We start from the raw sequence: 17,640 nt of genomic DNA, 5'->3' as shown, positions 1-17,640 counted from the left end.
GAATTGTCAAACATCACTAAATAATATAAAGGTAAAAATGAAAATACCTCCTTTTCAAATCCACTGGTATTTCCATCCATCCATATATAGATTCTCTCTGTTCATTTCTCTATTCCTTTCACTTTTCCACCTCACCTTACTCCACTCACCCTCTGTCCTCCTCACTTCACATCTCTCCTCCTGTCTCTTCCCCTTCTAACTGAGCTCTCTCCTTCCTCACTCTTCCTCCCTCCCCTGCCTGCCCTCCCTCCAGCCCTCCCCCCGCTCTGAAAACATCTGCATGTTTACAAGCATATTTTTATAACAAAATGGGATCACTGGTGATCACACTAGTTAACTCTTCCACAGTTCACTTCCCCCCCCCCCCATTAGCCATGGGCATTGTTTTGTGTCCTTAAATACAGTATCACCTCACTAATTCTACAAGTTGAGTAGTATATCATTGAAGAGATGTATCATAAATTTCTTATCCAGTCTCATAATTATGGACATTTGGATTATTTCTAATGTTTAAGCTTTTATAATCAATGCTAGTAATGAACATTATCAAACATATATCCTTGTGTGTTTCTATTATTATTTTGTTGTAATTCTTAGGTGTAGAAAATTAAAGCTTTATATCACAAAGTTTGATAATCTAAAAAAAAATGTATATATATAACTGAATCACTTTGTTGTACAACTGAAACTAACACAACATTGTAAATCAACTATACTTCAATAAAAAAAGAAAAAATAGATGAAAAAAAATTTGATTTCACAAATTTTCCTATTAACAAACAATACTTAATGGAAATCCTTATACATATACATTTTTGTACATTTGCTAAGTGAAACATTTTACAAATTTTGAGATGCAAAAGTCTTAAAATTTATACAAATTCATTTTTCATTTGTGTAAAAACCTGCCTTTACTCTATAGCCTGATTTTAGAACATTTAACAAAAATGGAACTACAAAACTTAGATAAAAATAAGGCTTGAATAAGAGGAAAAGGTCAATGCCTATTTTCTTCCACGTTATTTCTGGGAAAACATAAAATTAATCCAAAATCACAATTCAAATTCAGCATTTAAAGTAGAAAAAAAAGCTACCTATATGTTTTTATTTTTTTATTTTTAAAATCTGATTACTTTTAAACCATTTTTTTCATATAGAAGTATTACATGTTCCTTTTTTGGAAATTTAGGAAAAAAATACCAAAACATATAAAGAAAAAATTAATTTCACCCATGATCATGACACTCAAAAGTAATCCTGCTCACATCTGAGTATCTCCTTCCAGTTGTTTCATTTGTGCATACATATATATGCAAACAAACTACTCATACACACTATGTATACACACATACACAAACATACTACACAGTTGACGCCTGAATAACATGGGGGGTTAGGGGCGCCAAATCCATTGCTGTCAAAAAACCACACTGGCCCTCTCAATACTTTAGTTCCTTCCTATCCTTAACTCCATATCCTCGGATTCAACCAGCCATGGATTGTGTAGTGACATAGTATTTACTACTGAAAAAATCCGTGTATAAGTGGACCCATGCAGTTCAAACCCACGTTGTTTAAGGTCAGCTGTACTATATTTATTATATTGTATCTTGAGGGTTTTATTCTTATCAATGTCCAATTTTATTCTTTAAAATATACTTACAGGTTATTAAAATATTTAGGGGAAAAGTCATGATTTTCTTTTGGGTCACCAACTGATGAAAAGGTGTCTAGTTAATTAGTCCAAACACAGCACGTTCGAGACATGCCTGTTACGTGTGTGTGTGTGTTCACTAACTGCATTCAAATGCTTGAAAAGAGAATGCTCATGTAAGTTCTCAAGCCTAAACATCAGGCCCATGGCAGTGACAGGACTTAAGCTATATGAAGGCTTCAGAATATTGAAAACGGAGTTAAGTTTTATTAGACAACTGTTATCATTACATTGTCAAATACTATTAAACAAACAAAAAAACTATTTTAAGTCTGAAGGAGAAAATACTGTAAAGCAGTAAAGAGATGTGTTTAATTAAGAAAAATGAAAATAACCAAGAGAACTAACCAGTAGATTGTTATATATATTTTATTTATATGAGCAAAAAAGTACTTGTGAATTTATGTGTATAAAGAATCTTTTCTGTTTCTCCAAAGACTACAGGTAGCAAAGGTTTGAAAAGTATTAATATACTTGTTCCATAATATTAAAAATTCCAGGTGATTCTGAAAAATAGAAAACTGAAAGCCCTCATCCCAAAATAAAACTGACCATTAGAGTTAGAGTCACAGGGGACAGGAAAACTGGAAGAGAACCAAGAATAGTTGAAGCAGCAAGAACTTTAGTACTAATAAAGGAAGAAGGAAATTCAGAAAAGCTATGAGGATCACACTGTGGTTGAAGTATCATAAGCTGCAAACATTAGACTAAATCTATTAACTATGCACTCTCTGGAAAAGCAACATTTCTCAATTATTCAAACAAAGAGATTGACAGTCAAATATTCAGGAAAACAACCATATAATTGCTTATAGTTGTTTAACCTAATAGTTGAGAGTATGTCATTCAATCCTGGGTGATATACTGTAGTGTCTTATAGCAGGTTGAAAGTAACCTGATACTAAATATTTATCTTTTATAATCTTAGATGCAGAATACAAAGTATCTAGGAAAATTGGGGGCTAGCAATTAATGGAAAAGATGAATGCGCAAGAAAAGAGAGTACTGAAGTAAACATTACAGCATCAGTAGATGGTGACATTAATGAAGCTAATTCAATTTGATCCTAAATCCCAGGGAAATTTAATTACCAGTCTTTAGTATGAAACCTATGGTGAAGGTTAAAACAGCAATTAAGGAGGGTAACAGACAAACAATTCTGTATTTTGAACTCTGCATCAGAATGAGACCTGGGGTACCTTTCAGGTATGCATACTTTATCCACATGATTTTTAAGGAAGAGACAGAAGTGCATGGGGATTCTATACAGGGAGCTGAACAAAGTCCTTTCACTCTAATCTACTTCTGCTCTGTGTATGGTCTGGAAAAAGGATGGAAGCAATGCTTTCTTGAACTGAAAATATCCTAAAGCCTCAGAAACAATATGCGATATGGCAATCCAGTACCAAGGAGGGCAGTTATGTGAAGCACCTACCTACAAATTAAAGCTAAAGTAAGTTGTGATGATACATTACTCTGGTAACACATACCTCACCATGATAGCTTATTTAGTTTTATTTAATTTTAAATTAGAATGTTTCTGAGGGCGGTTTACTTTGATTTCAACCGAATGAACAATTAGGCAGTATTTTCTAACTACCTTATGAGATACTAAATTGTGTTAAAAATTACATGATTTACAAACTTTAATGTTTAAATTAAATGAACATTTCAGTAAATCTTCATTTATGTTTAAATTTATTTAATGTTCTATTTTATATATGTGCTGAAAATGGAGTCAATAGTCAAGAAAAAACAAGAAATCACCCTTTAAGTTTTGTTTCTTTTTGAAGGTCGGAAATATAAGAGGAAAACCATTCTAGCATAAAAAAATACTATATATGAATATTCTGAGTCATTATTGAGATATGCTTTAGAAACCATGGTTGATGTACCATACTTCCCTTACCATTTTATTCTAAATGTATTGGGTTCTATAGGCAATGCTTCCTTTCTGGATTATTTTCATTTCTCTTCATGTGAGTATTTACAGCATTTCACTATCCCTTCTCCCTGCTAAATAAACTAATGCTGCTGTGAGTACTATTCCTGATTCAGAACGCTTTTCTTTTCACCTTAATCATCAAGATTTGCTTATAAGAATTTTCTGAATTTGGATTCACCATTCTCCCAGTATGGCTTTCCCTTCTTCTTTCAGGTTGATGAGCTATTTAACTGATAAGTAAGTTCCGAAAACTACTGAACTACAGACTGGCCTTATGCACCCCTCCTTTAATATGCAGTATAGGGATGTCATGGTCATAGGGGTTTTCTTTTTAAAATTGCCACCAGGTGAATGTAAATCCTATGGAAAATGAAATGGGAATGTGTCTGTGTGTGTGTGTGTGTGTGTGTGTGTGTGTAAAGTCATAAATCTTAATAAATTTTGACCCCTCCATCATAATTCTTAGAATTTATGCTAAGAAAAGCTTTCAAAATATATGTATTAAAATTTTATTATAGCAGTATTTATAATAGTGGAAATGGAAAGTAGCACACATTGTAACATAAATACATCAGGCATTTAGCCCAATATCAGAACTTGATTAAACAGTTAGTGGTTATTTACTTAAAACAGTATTATGAATCTTCCTGTTTCAGATAAGATGATGAATTGACAAGGGCACCTGGATCCCTACCTCAACTAAACATGGAAAAATTATAGAGGCAAACATAGGATAACAGACGTAATAACAAGAATAAGCTCATTCTAATACATCACACCAGCTCAAGTGATTTGTTAACCATTCCACTGGTTTCTCCTTATACCAACAGAATCCCTTTATGTTTGGCAGGTTTGATCCTCTACCCACCCGTGTCCCAAGATTGAGCATATGCCCAAAAGAATTGAGTGCCACTGCCGTCTGGTTTTCTGGAAAACTCTGGTACCTCTCTGAAATTTAATCTTTAGTTTCTTTAATCCCCAGTTTTTGTTGGCTTTAAAAAACATATGATTTTTAATTTTTCCAGTTGTTTTCTAATTCTTACAATGGAAACAATTCTACGTTGGGAATTCAATATTCTAAATGGAAGTAAAATATCTGGAGACTGAAGGGGAGCCAAACTTGCTGCCCCCAAATGCATCTTGGCATGGAGATTATTTTGAGCTGAAAACAATGAAGGCCCAAAAGACTCAGGAAGAAACTTTGGACTTCCCCCTAATTGCCTAAAAAAAATTTAGATAGATGGCCTGTTCCCACACTAGAGCTATCATCAGAGACATCTGCAAAGAGTATGCATGAGGTGTGGTGGGGGCAATTCCAGGCAGGGACTAGGGATCAGAGTCCACTCTGTGTCCCATTGTCTCTCATGGCCCAGCAAACATTTATTTACCAAACCTTTGCTTTTCCATCTTCATGTAAATTGCCTTCCTTCTCTTGGAAGTCCCAAACCACTACCCTCAACATCCTCTTTTGTCTTTAGCTGAAAATGGTATTCGGGGTGAGTTTTTCAGCCATTTTGGCAAGTTACTCAATTTTCCTGGGTCTCTCCCAAGTATACATGTTACTAAACTTTGATTTGCTCCTGTTACTCTGTCTCATTTGCTCCTGTTAATCTGTCTCATGTCAATTTAATTCTTAGGCCAGAAAAACCTAGAAGGGTAGAGGAAAATGTCTTCCTCCCCAACAAAGAGCTTTAATTCATTATAATAGTAATAACTGCTTGTGAATTTTGACTACTGCCATCTGGCAAGTTCTACACTAATCACTTTAAGCACAATATCTCAATTAATGCTTAAAAACAGGTAGTTTTTAAGCATTAATTGAGATAATCAAGGAAGAAGAGAATAATAGGTGCTAATAACTTTGTAAATATCACATAACTAGAAAGGTATGCCACAACTTGAGCTTTGAAACCAGATAGAATTTGCTCCAAAGATACAACATGATACTGGCTTTACTTTTTGTAGACAACATGTAATATAGTGTTATCAGCCTGGAACCCATCAAAAAGTTCTATGTATAGAATTAACAGGGGCTTGAGGAGGTAGAGCTGCTGCTTAGTGTTTATGTAGATACACACGGACTGCATCCTGGCACATCTGAGATGAAAGAACCATCTGTCTTAAGCTATTGGTGATGCTGAAAGTATCCTCAGTATGCTGACCAACATTATATTCACTGAATCAGAAAATGGGAGGAATCAACCTTACATGTTACAGGCTTTTCTCTCCTGTAGCTAGACAGGACAGGGATAGGCAGGAATGGACAAAAGAAAACTAACAACTGATTCTAGCATTCTATAGATGATTATTAATTTGGGAGCATTACTGAAGTATACTGATTTACATTTTAGAGCTAAGTATCAGAACAGTAGAAAAAATTCCACTGGCCCTGAAGAGAATTGGAGCAATTGAGGAACAGATTGAATTTTGATAAAATTACAGGAGATATAAGCATCTTTTGTGTAAAATTGATCCAATCCAAACAACTGTGTTTTTAGTATTAGCATGAAATAACGTAATAATCTGAATGAGAGCGCTCTTAAAAAAAAAAAAAAAAAGTACCCCAAGAGGAATAAAACTCTAAGAAGGAAAACAGAAATTGAAATATTTTTCTCTGAATCAATATTTTACAGTGGGAGAATGATACTTCCCCAAAGTGACATTCAGATTTTCAAACTAAAATGTAGATCTTTATCTTTCTGGCATTCAGTTTTTCTTCTCTGAGCCAACACTCTTAAAAGCAACATATGTTAGAAATGGAAATGATCATTTTGGCAATGTCTACAATATCCTGAAGCTTTAGCCAACTTGTATCAGTTTTAGCTGTTTTTCTCACATTGGTGTAAATTATCCAGGAGGGAGAGAATATTCCTTCAAAATTTGAAGAAGTTTGCTTTTAATCTAAGAAAACTTCCACACACTTGTCTTTCTATATGCTTGATTTAAATGACACTACATTGAAACATTCTCATTTTTTATTATAAAACAGCTCCAAATAAAGTCTTCCTTAATTTTCTGTTAATATTTAATTACTTGGTGTGACAGACCAATATATCAACATTATACACTAAAAATTATACACAATGACTTGACCACTATGTCATTAAATTCTCTGCTATCCAGCCTTCTACTCCACTATCTCTGGTTCAATAATCCCTAGACCTCTCCAGATATATTCTCTCATTCCTACCACAACATATGAGTTATATATACTTAATCAACTTTTTTAATGAGTAAACTATTTCTTAAAATAGCAAGGACTGTATTCTCCACTTTCAAAATATGCTGTAAAGTGATGTGAATTGTTGGTTGGCAGGCAAAGATTAGATATGGTGCCATATCTCATGCAAGGCAAGCACTGATTTGTGAGCTAGTATCTCAGTGAGGTTCTTGTAATGTCTAAACCAGGGATGCTCATCTCATCTAAACAGAGGAGGAAACTGCAGCCTATGGCTGCAAAGCCCAGGAGAAACTGGGGTTTAAAGTTCTTCAAGCATTTCTACCGAAATATCTACATTCCAAGTTACAAAGTCACATTTTTTCTTAATCTACGGCACTAAATTTGGCCCAGAAGACCTATAGAGACCAAGCCTTCCATCTCTTCTGTGTGGTCTGGTTGTACGCTACGCTTACGACTGCTAACTGGGCCAGATTTTCATCAAAGACTTCCCTGCAGTTGCAGAAATAAGGTGCTCTTTATACACTGCCTTGGAGGTTTTCTGATTTTCACCAGGTGCCTTGAGCTAACAGTTAACTAGTATGATACACTGGCCATTTTCTTATTTTTCAAGGCTACTAAGACTACTGACAAAAGCCAACTAATCCCACAGTCCTTAAAAATATCACTGCCCAATAATGTTTAAGTGGTCACCACCATTACAGGAACCAGAGTTTCAAACTTTGCGTGCACAGGATTCCAATCTACCACAAATGATTCTTAGTTTTACAACTTTACTGAGAATTTTGATATTGCAATAAGTCAGGACTGTCCCCTTCCCACTTTGCAGCTGCAGCGTCCTTATCACTTACATTGAAAGATCTAGATCTAGAATCCCATTCTGAGAGGCTGCTTTCTGTGACCATTCTCCTCACTCTCTTAGCCTGGGCTCTCCCCGAAAGGTAAGGCTTAGACAAACGCTTGCATCATTGTGGGAAAATGGGACATGATTCCTCTCAGGACACTCTTTTTTTTTTTTTTTTTTTTTTGCGGTACGCGGGCCTCTCACCATTGTGGCCTCTCCCGTTGCGGAGCACAGGCTCCGGACGCGCAGGCTCATTGGCCATGGCTCACGGGCCCAGCCACTCCGCGGCATGTGGGATCTTCCCGGACCGGGGCACGAATACGTGTCCCCTGCATCGGCAGGTGGACTCTCAACCACTGTGCCACCAGGGAAGCCCAGGACACTCTTAAGAGCATGTAGATTACACCCTGGAATTTTAATCCTGAGACAAGAAAGAGGAAGATATTTTATCCACTAATTTTCATATCTCACTAATCAAGTCTTACTCTTGAAAATTGCAAGTTTGTGAATATGTCAAAATGACTTGGTGAATTTCCACAACAGTTATCATGGCAGCAAAACCCAGAAAATCTCCAGTGTGGGAGAAAGATGAAGTCCAACTGAAATGAGATGGATGGCAGGTCACATCTGCCTAAAGCTGGTTGCTACATCAATTGTTGAAGCAAAAACAAAAACAAAAATGGTCTAAGGAGACTCAAGACAGTGTACAAGAGGTATACATTTTCTACCCCATAAATCTATGAAGAGATTCAGGGCCTAAATTAAAATGATCTCACCTGCTTTGTCATCTATAACCTTAGTACCTTTTAATTTTCAATCGTGTGTTATGAAACATCATCTTTTCCTCTCTGGGTCAGTAACCAGATTCCTCAAAGTTGTTAATGCCAGTAAACTATCTTATCCTTTGGGACCAAGAAAACTGCAACTTCATTAGATGATCCAGAGTCAATGTAGGAAGAGAATAATATCTCTTTCAAATTTCAATGCTGTAGAACTCTTCTTTCTGAAGCAATTTCTTCACTCATCAGTATCAACATTGAATGTGGCCTTGGAATCCGTCTTCTGTCCTCTTCGAATGTTACTTTCATCCTGTCTAGGATTGCTTCATCTATTCACACACCAGTGCCTACAAAGGATTTTCTCAAGACTTCAGGTATGTATAAGCTAATGATGATCATCGTTATTGAACCAGGTTCAATAACCTGGTTATTGAACACATACCTAGTTGCTCTCAAAAGCAAAGGCATTAAACTTCACTTCCAATTTTCATTAACTGCAACACTTTCCTTATTGACAGTATTTCCTAAAGTTTCTTAGCTTTCTCTTAATTACTCCCTAGGAATATAGTCTTTGTGTTATTTCCTAGGAATTCATGTTCGTGAATGTGTCCACCTTAAAACAGTAGCTTTTAAAAAATAAAAAAATAAAACAGTAGCTTTAAGTTGCATTGCCTACTCATCTCCACTTTTCTGTTAATAATAGTTAGCCTGTTATTCTTGCTTCTTAAACTCAACTAAAAAAATAAACACCTTCTATTTTCCAGGTACTATGTCAAGAGCTAGGAATAATAAATATACTACGCCCAGCCTCTTCCTTGGAGGATACTACCATTGAATTAGGAGAAGTACATATACTTGAAAATGAAACCATAATGTGAAAAAGGGTACAGGGTATGACATCATTATGCTTAAAATCATCAAATTCTGTATTTAGATTGGTACATAGTAATTTAAAAACTCTATATGAGCATTTTTAATGAAGAATACTTTTTAATGAAAATAAAATCATTCATACAATATTTTAAGGAAATAGATGGAAGAAAAACTATTTCTTTACACCAAGGGTCCAGTATTGTTTCGGATGCTTGTCACACACTATGATATTTCATCCTTATGTGAGAATACCAAGTATAAAATTATGCATCTTGTCTTATAGATAAGGTAACAGAGATCAATATCAGATTTTTCAAGGCCACACAACTATTATGTGGCATCTCAGATTTTTTTTTTTAACAGTATCACATTTCCAACTAAACAACGACTAAACAATCTACTACTTTTCTAGTTTTAACTTTCTACTGTCAACTACTAGAAACCTTAATTGTATTTGTATTCTGCCATGATTACTATTTTTGCTACTTCTACAAGCACTTCTTTGTTGGCTTCTATTGTTCTTCTACCACTGCCATTAATTCTATTATTACTGCTATTACTACCACTATGAATACTACCACCACCACAAAACAAGCAACCACAGCTATTTATTGAGCACTCAGTGAATTTCAGGCAGATCCTAAGTGTTTATACCCATCTTCTACTATCCACAGGATACTGTTGTGCAAAGTACATACTAATAAACATGAGTCAGACAGACCTAGGTTTGAATCCCAGTTGTGCTGTGTTTTTTGCCTTTGTAAGTTATTACTTGAAAATGATTTATAAAGTTATATAAGAAAATTTGCTTATAAAAAATGTGTATCATTTATTCATTCAGAAATATTAATGTTAACATTCTCATGTATTTATTTTTTCCTAGTTTGTTTTTAAAAATGGGACCATGCTGTAAACATGTAAAGAAAATTCTTGTATTTGTGCATATTTCTGATTGTTTTCTCAGGATAAATTCTTGGAAGTGTACATATTGGATCAATGTTTATAGAAATGTAAGAGATTCCTTTTAATATTTCCAAATTGCCTTCTACTAAGATTTTACCTAAATTTATTTCTTAGTAATGCTTTTTCCTTCTATCCTTGCCTACATTATCATCTGTTTCATATGTTATTAATTAATAAAACTGTATTTTGTATTTGTTTGATTTGGCATTTCTTCAAATATTAGTTTGAATGTTTTAGTAACTTGGTAGTTTGAATATCTTTGAAAAATTTGTTTTCATACTTTGTTCACTGTTATCAGTGTATTATTATTTTCTAATTTTCAAATCTTACTCCTGACTTGTGAAATTATTAGTATCTTTATGACATTAACCCTTATGTTTCTAACACCTTGAAGACACTTATCCTAATTTGTCATTTGAAAGTTGACTATTTTCTTTGTTACGAAATTATTTTTCATGTCAGTGTTTTGTTTTCCTTTATGATTTCTTACATAATTTTTATGCACTTATAATCCCTTGCCTTTTATTTTATTTTAGATTTATGTTAATTTATATATTCTTCTATTTCTCAAGAGACTTTATTATTTAAAAAACAATTCTTGGAGCCCTTGGGTTTAATTTTACCTTGGCACATAGTATGAGAATGGAATATAACATTGTTTTTTATTTTTTAACTATTCTAAAATGGTATGGATATTCTTCCTTTCCTATATGAAAAAAAGGTCATCTTTATATATAATAAATACTGTTATATGGATCTGTATCTACTTCCAAGATTTCTATTATTCTGTCTACTTTTGCAATACAACTAATATATTAATAATTATTTATTATATTTTAATTAGTTTAAACATATGATTGTTATCCCACTCATTACTCTTTTAATTTCTTTCAAAATGTTCCTAGATGTTAATATTTTAAATTACATGAAAACTACTCATGAATGTGGCCATCACCAATTTATTAGTCTTCCTCCTCCAATTTAATGAGATCTGAGTTCCTCTGAGGACAGATCACTAATTAACCCTGTAACCGTGGGCAATTTATAAAATCTTTCTGATTTTTTTTCAACTGCAAAGGGAAATATGTTGAGTATTTCTTTCATGGAATTCATGAGAATACTAAATGAGATAAAACATAGAAGTACTCCAATTATTGCTTGGGATAAACTTGGAGTTCAGTAACTATCACCTCTTTTAAAATTACAGTGATAATGAGGACAGTCCAGCCTGCACATGCTAGCAAAGCCCATTACCTTTAAGGCAACTTGCTTTTTCATCTCCCTTGCCAACAAACGTGCAATGACCATTTCAAGGCTTCTCGCTTCTCAAAGCCTTAAAACTGGCACCACCCAATGAATTAAATTTAAACTTATTCATTATTTTCTCCAGCTAATCAGGTCTGTCCCTATGCCAAGACTGGGTCCACTTGTTTTCCTTTCTAGTGGGAAAAGACTGAAGCCTTTCTTTCAGCATTCATCAAACCCTACCCAGATTCTAACTGATTCCCACCACCAGAACTCCCATGAGTACAGTAGCCCTTTATTCTGATTTTCTGCATTTCTTTTTAATAGTTTTTTTAGACAGATTTAATGCTTATGTACCTATTGTTTCCCATTAGTCACTGAATTATGTCTGTTATCTCTATAAACTTATTACGTCTTTGAGAGGAAATAAAAGAAAATCTCATGACTGCTTATCATAGAATACACACATTACTCAATAGATAATAATGTTGATATAAACACATTTCAATCCATGAAAGATGGAGGGACTGTGCTAGCTCTAAGAGATTACTGGTAGAAAACTAAGATGAGCTAATTTGTCCCTTTTTTTATCATGCTTCCTCACTATCTCATAATTCCCAAAGATTGTTATAGGCCACTAATTGTTTTAATTTAAAAAATAAACATTAACTCATGGATTGCAGTTTCCATGGGGAAGCAAAGACACAGGAAGCAAACAGTAAAAGTAAAGGATTTAATTATAGCCGACTTACTTAAATTTAAACGATAACTCTCAAAATTGATTTGTATTGGATATCCCACACTCAACATGATGTACCTAAACATTATCTGTTATTTAAAAAAGGTTTCTGGCACATAAAGGTAGTCCAGTGAGGCAGTGAAGAAATTAACAAAATAATTCAAAGAGAAATCCAAGAAAATACATGTTATAAAAGAGTATCACATTAATATCTCTTTTTTTTCACATTATTGGTTCTGTTCTAGACATTGAAATAAAAGAAAAATAACTATTCAACCCACAGAAAGAACATTTACATTCCTTATTTATGCTCTGCATTAGTAGTGTCATGTTTCATCATTATTGCCCTTGACCATGGATGTGAAATTAGATGAATCTTATAGCACAAGTGATAGAGTTATGTCTGCAAATATTATTTTATTAGGAAAAGAATAAAGAAAGAAAAAAAGTGAAGTATCCTGTGAAGGTCACTATTTACACAGATGTATTCATTTGCAAGAACATACATAACAAATCTGTTCCTTTACGTATTAACAAAGTAATTTCATGGTTGAATAAATTTATGTAATTAGCTATCATGTTTTAGCATAATAGTGCCTTTATCCATAGTTGGTGAGTGATATTTAAACTGGGAACCTTGATATGTAGCCTGTGAATAACATAGTAGCAAGTGTTTCTTAATAAAGGTAAAATGTGTGTATAGCACACCGTGTCTTACAAGGCACTTTCATGTGCATTATTGAATTTAATCTTCAGAATGATTAAGATGGTTACTTAGGGTGGGAGTTTAATTTCTAGTGAACAGGTGTAGAAAATGAAGCACAGGAATATTAAAGACATCTTTCCCCAAAGTCACTTGCAACAAAGCTAAAACTAAAGCATACTTCTCCTGGTTCCTAATTGTACTGTATTTCCCTTACAATTATAATCCTCATCTTTCCTTTTCATTTTGGGAAAATGTTAATAAGGCCTATATGTTAGGCCTATTAACATATAATCAGGGAATAGGGCTTTGATTTATTTTCTGCTTCAGAATTGGAATGAATACCCCTCCCCCAGCTTTCTAGATCCTTATTTTGACTTTTAAACTGTCCACTGTTTTAAGTTCTATCCAACATTATTGGCTCACATTGACCCCATTCACTACAGTTCCTAGTTAAGATAAATTTTGATATCCCTGATAATTTACAGTATATTGGGATTTAAACCTGACACACCTGATTTTAATTTTCTGCTTTGCCCTTAAACAATCATATGGGAAGGAATGTCTCTTGCCATATTTTTTCTCAATATATTCTATTCCTGTATATTGTGTTTATAAAAACTCTCCCACATAGAGTGATGGGGATACATTCTTCAATAAGATTTTTTTTTTCTAACTGGCACATGAACCTGTAATTAGTTGATAAAATTGTCTTGAATTGAAAGTATTAATTCATGAAGAAGATTTTATTTTAAAAACAGCAAAATCATTGCTATTTTTTGACGTCATCTCATTTCTTGTAAACAATAATAATGTTTAGGCATAAAAGTTAAATTACTTCCATTACTATCAAAATATTACAATTCTTATTATGTTAAAATTTTTAGCAGGTTTCTGTTATCAAGAAATGATAAGTAGATAAGACTAATACATTTTACTGAAATATAAATATAAGTGGCCAAAATTATAAGACATGAGGCATGTCAAAGAACAACAAATTGTCCAAAAGAGAGTGATGTTCAGCAAGCCTGGTTATTTTTGTTGTTTTAATTTTACTTTATTTGGTTATTGATTTTTGTACCCAATAATTTGTTTGGTTACTTTAATTTTAAGCAATTAATCAAAAAAATATATATAGTAACAGCCCTGAATATAAAAAGTATGACCATTTTCAAAGTTTAAGAATATTATTTATTTATGTATGCTCACATTGAGAACAGGCCAACCACTTTTTATACAGTGTATGGAATGATATTATATTTATCCTTTAAAACAAACTAGACTCCATCTCGTAAAACATTAGCCTAGCCTTGAATATATCATGGCCTTGAATGACATGAGGTATGAAAAACTCTTTTGCTACTAAATGTAGTAGATTCACAATTAGTTGGTGTTTTTACTAAATGGTCTTTGAAAATGGTTCAGATATGCAAAAATATGTTTCAAATAATTAAGTAGCCCACTCTTCAAATAATTAAGTAGCCCACTGTGAACGTCTACCTCCTGGGCTGATCCTGACACCAGTGACTATTTAAGATCCAGAAGAAGGCAGATGGTATGCTAAAATGCTTAACTGAGGAAAGTTTGAGGAAGAGATTATTTACAGATGTGCTTGTTAAGCACAGGGATGTTAAATACTCAAGACTAAAAGCAAGACATCATAACCAACCTGGCCTGACAGAGCAAGGGCAAAGGACAGTGGTGTCAGAGCATGAAAACCCCTTGAAGCCTAGAATAGAAGCCATTTAATAGGTGGTGTAACCATAGAACATGACAACGCCAATGGGGCAAATAACCATCCTAATTTCTTGTTCCACAATCACTTCTAATTTGTACTTAAGTATATTATTAGCAAAATCCAACCAGATACTTAAATACAAGAAATACAGAGTTGCAATCCATAGAAGCCAAACTCCTAGCAGTCTAGACAGAACAGAAAAATTCAGAGAATGGATTAAATGAGATGATACAAAGAGATAGTACTAGATACCAATTAGAAAGTTGAACGTGAAAAGAGAGAGACCAGGAGTCATTGCATTCAAGTATACATTCACTATACACATCTATTTTCTCATCATGCAGAGAAATTTAAATTTATTTCTTCTTTTACCTGGTGCTGGATCTCTTCTACCATCAATAATTGTAAAAATTAAATAAATGAAACCTGTCCACATTTACAACTTTGCATATCAAATGTGAATATGTAATTTAATGAAACAAGATTTTCTGGCTCTCATTCTATGTTTTAATTTTACTTAACAACAGTGATTTGTCAGACAATTAGAGTGAACAAAGCCATTGAATAACTACAGTAATTAAAGTATGGTTTTGAATTTAACCACAATAAATTGATAGATAGATAAGGTTTTTTACTGTGTTAAATGTTTTTCCTTGGTACAAACCAAGGTGTATTATTGGTATATTTCTTTGGTATATTATTTTTAACCTATTTGCATAGTTATTTCTCTTAAAAAATCTCAGAGAACATTTTAACTATATCATTTCTTACCAAGTATAATGTTAACTAATTATTGTACATTTATACAGTAAGTTTTGTAGTGGAAAAAGATATGATACATAGTAGAAAGCATTTCTAAAAAAAGAAAGAGAGCTGGCTGGCCTCAAAAACACTTCATCTTGGAAAGTTTGATTACCTTGCTGGTCTAGAAACTGTATTTTGTCACCACAAACACCAAGGGATAATGAGACTTTTCTGGCTAAATTCAACATAATTAAATTAACTAATAGGAATTATTGTTTTTCATCAATAAGAGAAGAGTCATGGGCCTTTTAAGATATGGGAATGCTTATGCCTCCATGAAGTTACATTTTTTTTGATCTGGGAAAATCATTAAGGATGCAGGCATTGCTTATTGTATTCATAGTAGATAGATAGTTAGCGACTGGTACTTCATTTGGAACACAGGAAGTTAACATGACATCAAGGGTTTATTATAAAGGACTTGTCAAGATCATTGTTTTCTTTCACTCAATACTATTTGCTACCCTAATTAATTATGCTTTTTTTTCAGTTAATTACTACCTATTATAACAGCAAGGTATTCCCAGACCATTAATAATGGCTGAAAGGTTTATATTCGATCAATTTCACTTATAGGAGACAAGCTTTACTCATCTTCTTCTAACCTATCAGGGAATAATATCTCTGTATTATGGACTAACACTCAAACACATTTAGTGCATATAATCTGTGTTTGAGTGTCGGTCCGACACTGGATGCACCATCATAGGCTTTGTTTTTTCATCACCACAATGGCTTGGATAGTATACACTGTCATCCTTGTGTTGAAATTAAGTTAAATGAAGTAGCAGTTACTAAACTCAATATATTTCAGTTTTCTTTCTAAGTTAGAATATGCATTTAAAAAAATTCTACACAGGAGAAATGATGACTCATGGCTAATATTCTTTAAAGCAAAGCTTGGGTCTGAAGTTAGAACCATGCTGTTATCTACTTCGTTTACATCACAATTTTACTTTCCAAACCAATTTTGCTGTTTTCCACAGGAAAAAAAAAATCTCAGGCTTGTTTTTGTACCTGATGTATCTGCCATTCTTTACTATTTTTCTAAAAATAACAGCAATTTGCATCTTCAGAAAAGCCACAGATTATGGCTTTCCATGATGCAGGACTGCAGCAAAATCTGCTTCTTTTGTGGAAGACTGATTAAAAGTTATTTTTATTTTGATAGCTGATTTCCTCCCTACACAATTTTTAGTTGTGAGACCTCAGGAACTGGTAGAAATCTAGTAATATAATTTAATAACGACAACCTTTGGTAAGTTATTGTTTCTCCATTTCCATCTTTGTACAATAATACAGAAAGAAACTTTTATAACATTGCCTGGTATGTAACAATAGTTTTGTCTTATGGAGGTAAGCGATGACAATCATCACTGTATAAAATAGATTCCCTTCACACATACATACACACACATAAGCATGAAAATTCATAAATATCATACCAAGTACTACTCATTGAGATCATAATACACTGTGTCTTCTTTAAAGGTACATTATGAATTAACTAAGGAATTTTATACATCTTTTTATTATAATATGTCTCCATATAGAAAGACAGCAGAAAACCAAAATGCCATTATTATGTGAGGAAGCAGAATAAAGCAGTTCTAGTTATTTAGTCTTATTTTAACTAGAAGTATTTTTGACCCATCAAATCCACCTTGAGTACTTTTATAAGGCAAAAATGAAAGGTACACAAAGATATGTGCTCATAATTGTTCACTGCAGCCTTGTTTATAACATTAAAAATTAAGAACTAACCAAACAATTCCATAGGAACTTGTTAAATAAGTTATGGTACATCTATCCATTTCATATTGTAGTTACTAAAAATGCGTCAGAAAAAATTCATCTTATTGATTTAAAATAACCAGATACACAACCAAGTATCCACATGTGATCTCTTCTCTCTCTCTGTCTTCACCCTCTTTCCCTTCTCTCCCCTCTCCTGTCTTTTTCACACACACACACACACACACACACAAATGTATGGAGGCATATATCAAAATAAACATGTTTGGAAGAATCCTCAAATAACAGTATGAGTAGTTACCTTTAGAGATGCTATTTCAAGTGATTTGCAACTTTTTTTCTGTTCAATTCTGTTCAATA

This window comes from Monodon monoceros, unplaced genomic scaffold, assembly GCF_005190385.1.
Source record: "Monodon monoceros isolate NGI ecotype Baffin Bay Population unplaced genomic scaffold, NGI_Narwhal_1 Super_Scaffold_5, whole genome shotgun sequence".
In the NCBI taxonomy this organism is placed as follows: Eukaryota; Metazoa; Chordata; class Mammalia; order Artiodactyla; family Monodontidae; genus Monodon; species Monodon monoceros.
Note: the sequence above shows the minus strand (reverse complement) of the source record.